Here is an 8,615-nt window from a genome sequence, read left to right as displayed (position 1 = left end):
ACTAAGAATCTGGTCAACATAATGTTCTTTATTTGAATGTTTGCACAAGAAAGGTAATTTCACTGAAACATTTTGGTGCTGTAAGTGCTTCACTGAGCTGCAATTTAAACTTAAAACATCTGAAGATAAAAAGAAATGAAAGATTAAAAGATTAAAAGAAATAAAAAGAAAATCTAAATTAAAAGTGCAAGAAATTAAAAGTGAAACTTCAAACTGAACATCTCATGGCTCCAGGTCTTATGGAATATCCTCAATTGCAGTCACATGCCCCTCTGATGGCCAACTCATGTAGTTTGGCCTTCCTGATCTTTGGCAATAGCCCGGGCTATTATTTGTTTTCTATCACTGAACTTTCGAACAAAACTCTTGCTCAGCAACGATGGGAAATAGCCTACTATGAAATGCATTATTTAAACCAGTATGAATATTACCGTAGGCCTATATGTTTACCAGGCAATTGAATAACGCCTGCACACACACAGGCACGCACGCACGCACACGCAGAGTGGTAATCGGGAGAGTTGGGAGAATTCCCTGTGGCCCGTTAACGTTTCGGGCGGCGCCAGGTCAACGTCGCAACCAATTCGGTTTTGTCTAGAGGGGAATAACTGAGCGCCCCCTCCCGAAGTGGTACAGCCCAGGTCGGTCTTGAACTGCGATTGGTCAGAAAGACGTAACTGCTAATGACAACATTGAACTCTCATGCAGGCTCGAACAGAGTGACACACAAACACACACACACACACATAGTATTTCACACGCTCCGTATCCAGCTTATTCCATGCTTAAAGCACCCAGGCTACTATGCGGCGAGCTGGGGCTCTCATGTTCTCCCCTGCGGTGTATACCTTGTCCGCATCCCCTGCCATCCAGTTGTCATACGATTCATGCAGACTGGTTTTGAACGGCTGATTCCATGGATGTAGCCTACTTTGCGTGTGCCGTGTTTTCCCGCCGATGTGGCGAAGCTGTATGGTTATGCTGTTGAGCTTAAATAAATGCACTATATAAGTTGACTATAAACAATTATTGAAGTTTAACATTTTGTTCAGCAAATTTGACAACTGACAGATGCAATATTTTAGCCAGTGAAAATCGCAAAATTCTGACGAGCATTCTTAAATGAAGTAGAATAAAGAGGAATATCTGGACCACGGCCAATCAGAGGGGGGTCCCGCTCTTCATTATCTCTGATTGGTTTAGACCATGATATGGGCCTTTCAGAGTCGCGGAGGTTTTTTCTTTTTGAACGGCTGGTTGCACCGGTGCGACCTCAGATTTTTTTTAGTCGCACCATTGAGAAATTAGGTCGCATGTGCGACCAAATTGGTCGCACTTTAGAGCCCTGTTTACAGAAGAACATATGAGAGGATGCGGGAACGTGATAAGAATTACTTGACGTCTCTTTTACTAATTATCTGTGCCAATTTATGCGAACCCTTCCACAGGGGCAAAGTGCTATTTTGATGCGCGACATCAAACTGTTTACAGCTGATGCGGGATTGTGAGCCATTTTAATGATCTTCTTGTCACTAATAATGTTGCCTACCATATAATTTCTGTGGACATTATGCGCTATAGCTTTGGCTATAGGCCTACACTTAAATAATTCATTCATCTGTCAAGGCAATAGCTCGTTGTATAAACATTTTATATGGATATGAATTAATGAGTTTGACGTAAACCAAATTAGGTAACTTGTGTAACATGATAACTAATTAATCAAAAGTCATGTTTCCAAGTGACCAATGTATATACATTTATTGGTCAGTGCGAATACCCAATCATAGCACATTGTACTGGTGGGGAAACACGCCAGCATCTGACAATAATAATCTGCCAGCTGCTCCCTCACAAGGGCCGGTTTTGGTGAGAGTCGGGAAGATATCGGATGACTCGCGGAAGGAGATCATCAAACTTTGGCGCCGACATCCGAAAATACTGGAAATGCCTCTCCTCGTCCATGCTTCGCATTGGAAGCACCAGAGAAACAAATTCCCCATCCTGATCTCGTGTGGTATTTAAAGGGCGCACATACCATTACCACCGCCTATCTCTGCGCTTCATCACTCTTCTTTCGTAGCCACTTTGATCGGAACGTCACCTGGAACGTCACCCGCAAAAACACCGGTGACTCTGCTGCCACCCATGGCGTGAGTGGTGTATTGCATGTCATGCATTGCCCGCGACGTTCGCGTATGCTGTGTAGACTATGAAAGGAAGCGCGTCACTCGCGTCGTTTACGCGCGTTGCTCGCGTCGACTATGTAACGGCCCTTACTTCTAACAAGGAACCTACTAAGGGGCAATTGACATTTGTACATGCACCTTAACCAGGGAATAGTTATATTTATTTATTTATATTTATTTATATGTGATATTTGGGATAATTGTTAATTAAAGAGACGGATTTCGGAAAATGACGACAAAGCTTTGTTGCTTAATTCCTGTACTTTCATCTACCTGCTTTTCAGGGAGTCCGCTCTCAACAATCTATTTGTTACTTCCGTCCCGGCCACTTCGGACCGGTAACACTACCAATGGAAAACAAGAATATTTCTGCATCCGGAACGTCATAAACTAGGGCGTGGCTATGCTCCCGTGAGGCGGCAAGTGGACACACGCTGCTGCTAATTATTCATTGGTTGATCATTATATGTCTACTTGACTCTGCTTGTCGAAGAGGAAAGCAAACGTGGGTGGCTGTTGCTCCAGACAGGTAAAATAAAATCTTAAACATAACTCTTGAAGGTTACACCTTGCTATCTCGCCTTGAGGTTGCGATGGAAACCTTCAATACAATTATGAAACGCAATATAATTTTTGTTAGTCATGCATTTATGTAATAATCCCGATAGTAACCCGATATATGCGGCCAACATTGAAACCTTAATTTAATAAACAAAAAATTAAAACACATTTGTCCGCCAGCTTATTTGTTGTTCTTTAAACACGTGTTAGCGACCTGAACGTTCTGATGGCTGCAGGCTACATTGACCCTTTGTAAGTGGGAGCGTGTCTATGTTCCCCGGGTCCTTTTTCCACCATTACTGCCAAATTCCGGCCGAGATAACTACCATTGCATGTCCTTTTGAGGAAGAGGGAGGGACGTCGGAGAACCTGACGCAGTCTATTCATACGCCGGTAAACAAACCCCGATAAGCCCAATCCCTACGAGAGCTCCCCGCGCTACGGCCATCCAGAGGCGCACAGAGCTTTTGGCCGTGATATTATTATACAATTATATTATATTATATACTATTATATAAAGAGCTCCGGGAGTCGCAAACGGCAACAATCACTTTTTCCTCCATGCTGCAGTTCGCCCCGGACTGCACTGCACTGAGTTGGCCGGTTGAACGCTGATTGGCTGTTACGTTACACATGTCACTCAGTGGCCACGCTGTTGAACGCCGATTGGCTGTCATCACACGAATGTCGCGTCCAAGTTTAAATATTTTTAAAGATTGATAGATTGCGGGGAACATAGGACCCTTTTCCCAGAAAAGACTCCTATGTTCCCCGCTTTTCCCAAAAAGGGTCCTATGCTCCCCGGTATGTATGGCTACAGGGGAACATAGGACCCTTTTTGGGAAAAACAGGGAACATAGGACCCGGGGAACATAGGACCCGGGGAACATAGGGATGACCCCTTGTAAGTGACGCCAAACCTTTGAACGGTTATGTAAAATATATATATATATATAATATATTTAAGCAATAGATCACGACAGGCTGTGGTATGTGCTCATTATACAACTGTTAAGGGGCGTTGTCCGGCCCCGACGTGCAGCAGAGGGCCGGCGACCCCCTTCACAGTGGTATAATGAGCACATACCACTGACTGAAGTGATCTATTGCTTTTATACAACGTTTACTATTATGGCAAAACGAAAGTCATAGACACACTACATTTAATAAGAAACCAAGAAAGTCAAAGTAGCCGTTTTATTAAAGAATACAAAAAAGTAGTCCCTCCTGGCTGCCTTCAAAATGCACGACGGTCGCTATGCAACACACTTTAGCGTCCCTCCGAGAGAAGGCTCGGCAAGAGCGGTTCGCCGGCAATTTATCCTATGGAGCAGTTCACTCGCCGCGTGCCTAAGCTTTCGTTAGTCTCTCCATCGCCTTGCTCACTCCCGGAGTAACAACATTTACACCCTCTCCATCATCCAACATATGTTTTATATGTAACTGTTTCTACTTCCAGGCGCGGAGTGATATGCAAACTTTCACAAAGTGATCGGGCGTCATAGCAGTTATGTATACGCTCATTATACAACAGTTAGGAACCAATCAGATCGCTGGATTTAGGCCCCCCGTTGTATAAATATATATATATTACAGTAGCCTTCAAAAGTTTGAGCATATATATATCTGCATAATAACTGCTTGTGTTTTATTTTATTTATTAATTTTTGAATCAATCATTTATCATAATTGTTTCATTAAAATATTGTAATATTATGAATTCTTCTTCTTGTGTCTCCCCCACTACATGCCTCCCCTCTTGTGTCTTCCCGACTACAGCTCTCCCCTCTTCTTGTGTCTCCCCCACTACATCCCTCCCTGTTTCTCATCACCCCGCCTCTCTCTTCTCGTCCCCATCCTCCTGTGTTCCTGTTCTTCTGTCCTCTGGTATCTCCCCAATAACTGTCTCTTTCTCCCTCCCCCCCTCCTCTCTCTCTCCAACAGGAATCCTCATCATCACCCCCAGCAGCAGAGATGTCTCCTCCCCACCAGGACGGTCATCAGATGTCGGTGAGCAGAGCAGCTCAGGGACCTCAGAGGACACCACCCTGCCAGATAAGGATGTACTGGGGAATCAAATGTAGGTAACAAGTAGCATTAAGTTCACCGCCGGTGAAATTATGCCAAAAATTATTCATTCATGTTTGTAAGTTCTCAATTTGCATTCCTGCTTCTTTAGAAAATAAACATGAATACAAGCAGCCTCTGTTTGGTGCCGCTGATGCCTTCACCCCCTTATAGTCCATAGTTTAAGGGGTTCTGGTTATATTTGTAGAGATTTACACTTTCCCAAACATTGGTTGTCTCTACTTTAAAACCTAATCATCATGACTATATACTCCGGGTTGGTACATTGTAGGGTTGACAACTGATTTTGTCGCAAGGGAAACATGGTAATCTACCTCGTTCGCACCGGTCATTGTACATCTTGTATTGGAAAACTTTGAATTAAAACTTAACTACTGAGCGAATTCTCCCGTTCTCTCCTATGAACGAGTCGGACAACTACGTGTATCAAACATGAAGCAAAGTGCTACGCCTATCTTAATTAATTTATAAACGTTATATTTGAAGTCTAGGAAAAATGTAATCATTTAGAATGAATAAAGGTAACTCAGTACAAGAGTTCAAAGGTTTTTATTCGCCATTTGTGCATGAGAGAGAGAGAGAGAGAGAGAGAGAGAGAGAGAGAGAGAGAGAGAGAGAGAGAGAGAGAGAGAGAGAGAGAGAGAGAGAGAGAGAGAGAGAGAGAGAGAGAGAGAGAGAGAGAGAGAGAGAGAGAGAGAGAGAGAGAGAGAGAGAGAATTAAGCGGCATTACGAATCCAAACACAGATCCTTCGAGGAAAAGTATCCTCAGAAGTAAGAGCGTGGAAAATATCCGAGTTGAGAGGTCTACGCGTGTCTTCACACACTCATTTGCAGGCCATCAACTTGCAAATGAATGCTCACTTAAGATTGCATGGATTTTGGGGCAAAATAAGAAAACTTTCAGTGACACGACTGTTGTGAAGGAGTGCTTGAACGCCGCTGCCGAGACGTTACTTGAAGGTAAACAAAGGGATGCAGGCCTCAACATTAACGGTTGCCCGCTTGCCCGGGGCAACCAAAAGTCATGTTTGGGCAAGTTGAGATTGATTTCTGGTTGCCCGAACGGGCAAGTGGATTTTGGGTGGATGTTAATATAAAGGCTATTTATTCAAATGTTTTTAGAAACTGCAGAACAACCTTTTTTTCCGCAAAATAACACAAAATAGAAGTATTTGCAATTGATCAGCGCGCTGTCTTCTCTTCTCTCGGAGAGAGAGTTAACAGACACGCATCGCTTCAATGCGAATATAGCCCCGCCTTCTGTCACTCGCAGTGCGTTCTCTGGCCGTGATTCGAAGGTGTTAGCTAAAGGTTAGACAACAAAGCTAGCATCGTAAGTGCAGCACCTCCGCGAACGGTTTAGGTAGAAGGAAAATGGAGTAGTGATGGAGGAGTGCAGTTTGGAAGTACTTTGGATTGAGGCAAATTACCAAGGAAAGTCATATGCAAGAACACGGTTTTGGGTTTCATAACTGTGCACATGCACAGCGATCTTTTTCACGATATTGGACCATCACAAACTAAATATTACATGAAAGCTGAGCCTCCACTTATTCCAACAGTCCAAACCATATCATTCTGTGACTAAAACTCGCAAATAACAACTTAAGAAGAAACGTCCCCTTTTCTTTTAACAACCAAAAATGTATATATTTAAGTATTATCTTTGTGATATTTGTCCACAAAGTTGAATCTGGTCGAATAAAACCACCATAAACAGATAACCCAGTGTCTGGGCCAAATTTTGCAACTAAACATGGTGTTTTCCATCAATGAATAAGAGAATGTTTCTCAGGAAATAGGTAAATTGCCTTCAATCAGAAAACATATTCTTCATCGCAATCTAGTGGCCATATGTTTATTTGCGAGTGTTTGGCTTGGTGCATTCGAATATATTTGCCCTGAACTTTAAATAGAGGTGTCAAGTGTCAAAATTGTAAGATATCTACCTTTATTTGTGTCTCATAGTAAGACATCGCTCCCAACTGATAATTATTTCAGGTGGAAATGTTATCTTCCACTTATGCTGTGTTCCATGGCTTTATTCACTTTAACCAAGTATCATCTGTTAATAAATTGAATATTTCACTTGCACAACAATCTTTCTTTTGGCACAAAGATGACATTATGAAATTATGTTCTTTCCTGAAAAAAACTTTTCCCCTGATATCAAAAATGGTATAGAATATCGATATTTTTCCAGGTATAGTGTCAAAGTTAGAAAATCCAGTATCGTGATTGACAACACTACTAGAAACGAGATTGTGATTATTCAGTTAGAGCTACAAGAAACGTGAAAGTTAAAAAAGACATATCTTTGCTACTACCTCTGACATTTAGTTAAGTACATTTGCATGAAATCATGCAGGTCTACATATAACTTGGCGATAGCTTTAATAGGTTACAACAGTGGACTGAAATCACTTCATGGCACGATGTGACCGCTCGATAAATAAGTAAACAAAGAGAAGTTTGTTATTTTTTAAACACAACATGTGTGGAAGCTAACATTCAGCTTCAGTCTGAGCTAGGATGATTTTTCTGAGCCCCCCCAAAACCAGGCCGCGTGCCTGGCAAAAAGAGGCCTGTTCACGATTCTGATTATAATTTGGGCAAGTGAACATCACATTCGGGCAAGTTGAACCTGACCTGTACTTGCCCGATGGGCAAGTGCTTTTGAAACCTTAGTGTCATGAATTGCGTGAAAAAATAAAGCAAATCCCAATGTGAGCTGCAACGACAGCCAGAAAATCCGAAATGTTATCAGATGACGCTTCACGTCACAGCTTGATGTGGCTGGATAGGACCCAATTTATGGGTCCTATCCGGACCCATAAATTGGTCATGGGTCCAAATAGGACCGCCACTTGGTCCGGACCCGGACCGCGGTCCGCCGTTTGGAGATCCAAACGTAGGGCGTTCCGATTCAGATCGGGCGAAAATAAGTGTACTGAAAGGACCCGGATGGTGTAATAAAGTTTTAAAAATTGAGATAAGGACAAATTGCATGTTGTGCATTGCATTTCAGAGAGCACCACAGTAGATAGTGATTACAATTAAAAAATATATACATATTAAATTTAATTCAGCAGTGCAACCATACTGTATAACCACATGTAGCAGCGTTATTGCACGTAGGAAGTGGGGGTAGGGTGGTGAGTATATATTTAAATAAATAAAATACAATATTGCACATTGTATTTTTTCAGATGTTCCCTGTTAATGCCATCAGTCGCACTCTTGCAGGGAAGAAGCTATTGAAGAATCTTGTTGTGTGTGTGATGACACTGTCCGCTCTACTGTGTCTGAGTCTGTATTTGCAATTTTTGTTATTGAGTAGAGGGTGAGCTGGGTGGAGGGAGTCTCTAATGATTCTCACTGCCGTTTTCCGACAGCGCTGACTGTAAATAAAGTCCATGGAGGGAAGTGTGGTCCCAGTAATCCTTTCAGCAGTCTTTATGACCCTTTGGAGTGCCCTCCTCTCTGCCTGTGTGGTATTCCCGTACCAGACAGTGATCCCTGAAGTGAGAATGCTCTCTACAAGTCCACTGTAGGCCAGGGTGAGAGGACGCTGGTTTAGTCCCGATTTCCTGAGCAGTCTGATGAAATACAGCCGCTGCTGGGCTTTTTTCACTGTGGCAGCAGTGTTTAGAGACCAGCTCAGGTCAGACATCACCTGCAAGAGCACACTTTATTGGCAAAAACATTCAAAACAAAGTTACACTGTAGTTAAATGCTGCGTGAGAAATGCAAAGCGAATTATATACAATTATCTA

This window comes from Gadus chalcogrammus, chromosome 22, assembly GCF_026213295.1.
Source record: "Gadus chalcogrammus isolate NIFS_2021 chromosome 22, NIFS_Gcha_1.0, whole genome shotgun sequence".
NCBI lineage: Eukaryota > Metazoa > Chordata > Actinopteri > Gadiformes > Gadidae > Gadus > Gadus chalcogrammus.
The sequence above is the reverse complement of the archived record's forward strand: the minus strand, read 5'-3'. Positions refer to the sequence as shown.